Source organism: Chrysochloris asiatica, unplaced genomic scaffold, assembly GCF_000296735.1.
Source record: "Chrysochloris asiatica unplaced genomic scaffold, ChrAsi1.0 scaffold00201, whole genome shotgun sequence".
Classification (NCBI taxonomy): Eukaryota; Metazoa; Chordata; class Mammalia; order Afrosoricida; family Chrysochloridae; genus Chrysochloris; species Chrysochloris asiatica.
The window spans coordinates 3,504,405-3,512,420 of NW_006408719.1; positions in this window are offsets into that span (position 1 = coordinate 3,504,405).

Consider the following 8,016-nt stretch of genomic DNA (forward strand, 5'->3'; position numbering starts at 1 on the left):
TTTTAGGTGTTGTTGCTTTCTTTGTTCTGTGTGTCTTTCTTTGTGAATTCATGATTTTTGTGTTCTTTCTTGTGAGTTTCCTCATAGTTTTAGTGTTTCCATGTTCTTCTTGGATTTTCATTCTCTTGGTATTTTGTGAAGTGTTCATTTTCTTTGAGGTTGCCTCATAGTCCATTAACTTTCCTCTCCATTTAGTGCAGTCTATTTTATCCTGTAATCGAGACTGCCCTCCCAGATTCTCTGAGTTTGTTCTTATAGTTTTGTTCTGTTCTCAACTCTTCCTTCTGCTGACTTAATTCTGGGAGATGCTGCCACATATGTAAGTCTCTGGTTGTTGTTTATACTTGTTGATTCTCAGTCCACAGAACTCCCTTTAGGATGTTTTGTAGTGCACGGTTGGCTTTGACAAAATCCCCTAGCTTCTGTTTATCCTGGAATGTTTTGATTGCGTATTTGATTGTTAGCTTTGCTGGATAAAGGTTTCTTGGTTGGCAATTTTTTTCTTTCAGGGTTTTATATATGTCTCCCCATTGCCTTCTTGCTTGCATGGTTTCTCCTGCGAGATCCTAGCTTAATCTGACTTGCTTGCCTTTGTAAATGACACTTCTGTTTTCCCTGGCTGCTTTCAGAAGTGTCTCCTTATCTTTGAGTTTGGAGAGCTTGATTATGATATGTCTTGGTGATTTTCTTTTGGGGTTTGTCCTTTCTTGGGTTTGTTGAGCTTCTTGAATGTTTATCTCTTCACTTTTCAGGATGTTAGAGAAATTTTCTTCCAGCAGTTCTTCAACTATTTCCTCTGTGGAGTTGTGTGATTCTTTTTGTTCTGGAATGCCAATGATTCTTAAGTTATTCCTCTTCATGTTGTCCAACATGAATCTTAGACCTTCTTCAGATTGTTTTAAATCCTTTTTTGTGTTTGTTCTTCTAATTTATTGGTATTGAGAGATTTGTCTTCCAGATCACTGGTTCTGCCTTCCATCTCATCTATTCTACTCTTCTGCCCTTTCAGACTATTGTCTATTTCTGATGGTCTGTTATTGATCGTTTGTACCTCTTTCTATAGGTTTTGCATTGTTTCCAATGCTGTATCTAACTTATTTCATTGTTCCTGTAGCACTTTCCTGATATTTTCCTTGTTTTTCTCAACTCCATTGTAAAGAGTTTTACAATATTTTATAATCATTTTTCTGAATTCCTTCTCAGGCATTTCCAAGGACTGACCTGCTTCCTGAATGAAGTCCAGGTCTACCTCTAGGTCATTTGTCTCAGACCTTTTATCTTGTTTCTGGACATGTGCTGATATGGTCATCTGCTTTTTCTTCTTGGACATGTTTAGTGTTTATCTGTGGCCTTAATACTTAATTGAGTATGTGTTTTGGTACTTTTTATGGTTTCTGAATGCTTCCAGGAAGATGTGATCAGGATATGGGCTTCCCATTTTCAATCTTCTTATTGCTTAACTCAGAGTTACTTTCACAGGTGTTGTCTGTTTCCCTGGTATATGGCAGTTGGTATTGGTGCTTGCCTGGGTTTTGGTGTTTTATGGTGTGATTTTAACTTAGCTCTATGGCAGCAGTTGCTGACTCTTCTTGTGTAATATATGGAAAGAAAGAGTCCTCCAAAGGCAGATGGGGTGGGGGCATAATAGCAAAACAGCATCAATGGAACAAAAACAAGAGATAGAAAAAAAAAAAGACTGAAAAACAGCAACAACAAAAACTAGATGAACACTGCAGTCTCTAATCACAGAAAAGGGAGAGGAGGAAGAGAAGAAAAAGAAAAGAAAATCTGTAGCCTAATATGTGTATTACTTTAATGTCCTCTCTTCTGCTTCTTGCTTTCAAAACTGCCTGAGAGATTTCAAGATGCCAGTGTTGGTTGTTATGCTATACCTCAGGTTTTAATTTAATTTTTGGCTTGTTTTGTTTTTAAACACTCGTCCCTCTCTACAGTCCTGTCCTGACCTTTCCCGTATTAAAAAAAAAAAAAAAAAGACAAACAAGCAAAAAACCTTCAGGGCTTGCTCTTGGGCTGACTATCCATGTGCATATGTGGCAGAAGAACCCACTAGTGGTGAGGGTGGGGGGTGTCCACTCACTCAGGATCCCCGTCTTGTCACCAGAATGGAGGTGGGCAAACAGTGGTTACGCCAATGACCAGATACCAAAAAAAATATAAAAAGAAAATCTGAACAAAGCAAAACTGACAAAGTGTACTGTCCACCTTTGCTCCAAGGTTCCTGCGGCGTTTTTCTGTGGTATTTCTGCTCCCTCCTCTTGGTCTTGCCATTTGGTCTCGCCCAAGATGTCGGCTCCGGGTATCTGAGCCTGACCCAGCAGATTCAAAAGTATTTGATTTTTTTACTTCAGCTCCAATTTCCACAAGCTATGAGCCCTCAAACTTTTAAAAAATATTCCTATCTCTGTGGTTCTGAGTTTTGGAGCTCAGCCCTGGATCTTCTTTGCCTGGTATTCTGTGTTATTTGTGGTGGCAAACTTCACTGTATCTCCACCCTAGCCACCATCAAGCCCCGCCTCCACAACTCAAAATTATTTAAGGAAAAAAAAAATAAATAAAACCAGACTTACTCGTCAACCACTCTTATGTCTGGAAAGAAATTCACCCTCATGGTCCAATTTGAAGCCAAGTAGTAGATAGGTACATAGTGAGAATAACAACAGTATTAAGGTATGTTCACTATGGAATGGTAGGTATATCATTCAAAATCAAAAGTGCAACTTTTACCTAAGGAAAAAGATAAGAAGGTATGGGAAGGTGAGTGGAATGGAAATAAGAACTAAAGCAAGCAGGTGATATAACTATTGTTGAATGAAAAGCATTGCAATAATTGAGATGAAACAAAGTGTATATATTTTTTAAAAGCTTTTTATTATGCATTGAGTGATAGTTTACATAGGAGAACATCAGGTTTGCACCCATACTATTGTATTTCATATCATTGTAATGATTACTATCCCGTCCATGCATCACCATTCTACAGTATGTGCTACTAATCCCTCTAGGATTCTTTGTATTTTTTTGGGAGAGGGGGATGTACACAAAAACACTCAGGAATATATAATCATTTAAACAAACAAAGGGCACATTCCACAAGCCTGACTACTGGCCACTAGTACACAGTCTTTTTCTTTCCAAGGGTCTAGAGTCCTCATCTGCTCTGTCTCTCGATATCATCATCTTTGCCCCCATCTCTGGTTTCGCTGTTTCTTTAGATAGGGTCCCACATTCCATTCATGTTCTCCTCCCTTGATGGTCCTAGGGCACGCTGTTGCTGGAATATAAGATTAAATACTCCCCCTTTTTGTTATAAAACTTCTACCTTTATAGTTGTGATAATCATATTAAGTCAAGATAACAGTTCCTCACTATTGAATCATAAGACTCTTATCCCCACCTCTGTTCACCAGACCCGTCTAGACAAGATGAAAACTATTCAGTGGGGGTCTGCCTTCCCCACACACTCTTAAACTAAACTCCCTCTTGAAAACTTATAAGCCAGTCACTTCGTGCCTTTAAAGCTCCCCCCCCATTGTAGGTAGCCAATGTCTAAGTTGCCCATCCCTATCAAAATTGTATACAGAGGGACTATGTTTATCATTAATGTGAAGACTCCTTCCCTGTCAGTTGGTTTTTTGAGCTACTACATCCATAAGTATAAGTCCAGTTCATCGATTTATGCATTTCCTTTTTCAAATTTCTTTTTTTTTAAACTGTATTATTGTGAATTATGTGATAGTTTACATGGGAGAACACTAGCTTTACATTCATCCTGTCTTATATCATTACATTGCCATGGCTACAATCCCTTCCATGCATCATCAGCCAACCAAAGGATACACCCTGTAAGCCTGCCCTTTGGTCATTGGCACAGAGCTCCTCTCCCTCTCTGGGTTTTGAGTTCCCAGCTGCTCCATCTCTCCACATCATCGTCTTTGCCTCCATCTCTGGTGTCACTGTTTCTCTGGGTAGAGTCCCACACTCAGCTCTTCTCCCTTGATGGTCCCCAGGACCACCGCTCCTGGCCTGCAAAGTAAACCACTTCCCTCCTTTTGCTACAAAATGTCTACCTTTACATTTTTAACCCTCACGGTCAGTCCTGATAGTATATATTCACTATTGTGCCACATGAGTGCTAGCCCCATCTCCTTTCATCAGTCCCGCCCAGACAGATTGGATACTACTTAGTGGAGGTTCTACATTCTTCCATGCCCTCTGGACCTAGGCTCCCTCTTAAAAGCTTGTAAGCCAGTCACTTCTTGCCTTTGTATACACCCCCCCCGCCCCAGTTTGGGCTAGCCAATGTCCAAGTTGCCTATCCCTGTCTACCCTGTGTATTGAGCGGGTGGGAATGAACCTCGCTGCAGAGATGTGTTCCCTCTTTTGAGCTAGGGCATTCATAGGTGTAGGTTAAGTTCATCAAATTGTATCCAATTACTCTTTTTTTCTTCTTCTTTATTCTAGTTGAACTCTGATCATACAGCCATTGAAGCCAGGCCAAATGGGTATTATCTGCAACTATGGGTCTTCTTGTCCATATGCCCTTTCTTCTTATCAGCTGGACGCTTCATTCTCCACCCAAGTTCTCTGTGGCTATGTCACTGACTCTGGGCCTAGGAGTCCCCAGGTCTTGCCAAACTGCTGGGCAACCAGGTCTCCACCTAGGTTCACAGGAGTGTATTGAATGTGGTTGGACTTAGCTTGCTGTTTTTCCCTCACTTCTCCTTATCGGTGACCAATGTGGTCAGAGCACATGTCTGCTCATGTTTTCCCATTGAATCTTAGTCTTGGAAGGGGGCTTTCCCTGAGGGGACCCGACCGCTTGCCTTGATGTCTCTTCGCCTAGCAACTTGCTTGTTATTGTAGTAGTCAGTAGGGCTGCCATTATTGTTTTGTATTTTTCCTGTCGGTCTTTCTTTCAAGAAGTAGCTTCTCCACTACTCATCTGTCAGTTTGTTGTACTGTGGTGGCTTGTGAGTTGCTGTGATTTTGGAAGCTATGCCACTGGTATTTTAAATACCAGCAGGGTCACCCATGGTGGACAGGTTTCAGATGAGCTTCCAGATAAAGACAGACTAGGAAGAAGGAGTGACGAACTACTTCCAAATATTTAATCACTGAAAACCTTATGAATATCAGAGAAACACTGACAGAAATAGTGACGGAAAATGAGCCCCTCAGGTTGGAAGGCACTCAAAATGTGACTGAGGAAGAGCTGCCTCCTCAAAGTAGAATTGACCATGATGGGGCACAACTCAAAATGAAGAGAAATAGCTGCAAATATCCACTGAAAATTGGGGATGGTAACATGGAGAGAAGCAGAAGCTGAGGACTCTAAATTCATGGAATTAGAGGGACTAAGAGCTGGTGGCCAGGAGGCAGGCTTGCAGAATGTGCCCTATGGTGGTTTAAATTGCTATATATGCCTAAGTGTTTAAAAAAAAAAAAAGAAAGAAAGAAAGAAAGAAAGAAAGAAAGAGCTAAAATGAATAGAGAGAAATACTGTTAACTGATGGTTCATGGAAGGGATTATAATCATCTTAATGAAATAAAGTTTATTGAATGTAAAACTGATGATCTGCCCTGTAAACTTTCACTCAATTTAAAAAAGAAAGAAAGAAAGGCATCTACATGGCCAACACCGCAATTTGGACTTTTAGCCTAAAGAACTGGAAGAAAATATCTATTCTTTAAAGCAAAAAAAAAAGATGTATTGATCATTACTGGTGATTGAAATGCAAAGCTTAATAACAAAGAGGAAGGATCAGTAGTTGGCAAATATGCCCTAGGTGACAGAAATGATGCTGGAGATCACATGATAGAATTCTGCAAAACCAATGATTTGTTCATTTCAAATACACATTATACACATTGACCTCACCAGATGAATACACAGAAATAAAATTTACTACATCTTTGGAAAGAGGTGGTGGAAAAGGTCCATATAATCAGCCAAAACAAGGCCAGGGGCAGATTATGGAACAGATCATCAATTACTCATATGCAAATTCAGACTGAAGCTGAAGAAAATGAAAACAAGTCCACAGGAGCCAAAATATGACCTTGAATATATCCCACCTGAATTTAGAGATTTTTAGTTTCTACAAAATATAGTATTTCCTACCATATAGTTGTTGTTGTTGTTGTTATGTGCCATCAAGTTGGTTCTGAGTCATAGTCACCATATATGGGGTTTCCAGGGAACTGCGGTGGTTTTGATCCACCATCCTTGCTCTTAACAGTCCAGTGCTTGTTCTACAGTGCCACACCAGGACTCAAATCACATAATATGTACTCCATAACTGTTAGGTCCCTTTCTTTCCTGTAATCATTTTGGTCTTTGCTTCCCCTTCTTTCTTTGGTACCCAAACTCTCTGACCTCAGTAGAGGTGGAGAATCATGTTAGGCAAGGGTGTGGGTGCATCAGTTAGAGTAACTCATCTCCCTGACCTCAGTAACTGGGCAATAGAAGAGCACAGGAGGAAAGCTGAACCAATCAGATTACTTCTCCAGGATTTATCATACTGAAATTGGCAAAGATGAGTGCCTATCATTGAGAATCATGGACTTAATAGAATGTAAGTTCAGAGATGACTCCTACAGTCATTATCATTTGTGTGTGGGGAAATCAAAATATGTGAATATCAACTAAAGCAATAAAGAGAAATGCAGAAATAATAGGTGGAAAGAGGGCCTGTAGTCTGCTTCTGTAAAGATTGTTGTTTTTGTTAAGTGCTATTGCGTTGATTCTGACACACAGTGACCCTGTGTGGAGTTTCAAACTATAAATCTTTACAGGAGTAGAAAGCCTCATTTTTCTTTGGAAGAGCAGCTAGTGGGCTCGAACTGCCAACCTTGTGGTTAATAGTCCAGTGCTTATCCTAGAAAATCATATTGTTGTTGTTGCTAAGTACCATAGAGTTAGTTCCGACCCATAGTGACCCTGTATAGGGTTTCCGAGGAGCAGCTAGTGAGCTTGAACCACCGACCTTGAAGTTCAAATGGCTTTGCAGTCTGGCGCACAAACCCACAGCACCACACCAGGACTCATGGTGGCTATGTGCCGTGGAGTCGGTTCTGACTCATAGCGACCCCATACAGGGTTTCCAAGGCTGTAAGTCTTTACGGGGACAGAAATCCTCATCTTTCTTCTGTGAAACAGCTGGTAGTTTCGAACTGCTGACTTTGCGGTTTGCAGCCCGATTCGTAACCACTACACTACCAGAACTCATTTGTCGTTGTTGTCAAGTACTGTTGAGTCAATTCCGACCCATAGTGACACTGTATAGGGTTTCTAAAGAGCAGCTGGTGAGCTTGAACCGCCGACCTTGCAGTTCAAACGGCTTTGCAGTCTGGCGCATTAACCCACAGCACCACACCAGGACTCCTCCAGGACTCATTGTTGTTGTTGTTGTTAAGTAAATTATCTTCATCCTTTACAATTTACCATCCCTAAAGGAGCTCTCTGGTAGCGTAGTGGTTACGAATCGGGCTGCGAACCTTAAGGCCAACAGTTCGAAACTACCAGCGGCTCCGTGGGAGAAAGATGAGGCGTTCTGCTCCCATAAAGATTTACAGCCTCGGAAACCCTGTACAGGGTCGCTATGGGTCGGAACCGACTCGACGGCACTTAACAACAACAACAACAATGGAGTTCTAGAGTCATGGTGTAACGCTGGACTATGGACCACAGGATTGGCAATTCAAGCCCATCAGCTGCTCCTTGGAAACCCTATACAGTGTGTCTATGAGCAACAGCAACAACAATGGAGTCCTGGTGTGGCACTATAGGATAAGCCACTGGACAATAAGGTCGTTTGAACCTCAAGGTTGGTGTTTCAAACTCACCAGCTGCTCCTGGGAAACCCTATATAGGTTGCTATGAGTTGATGGTAATCAACAACAATAGGCTCTGGAACACTGAAGAAATATGTGGCTTCAGGAGGCTTTTCCTTGTTCTGTCATTCTTCCACTCATGCATTCATTCAAGTTATGCTC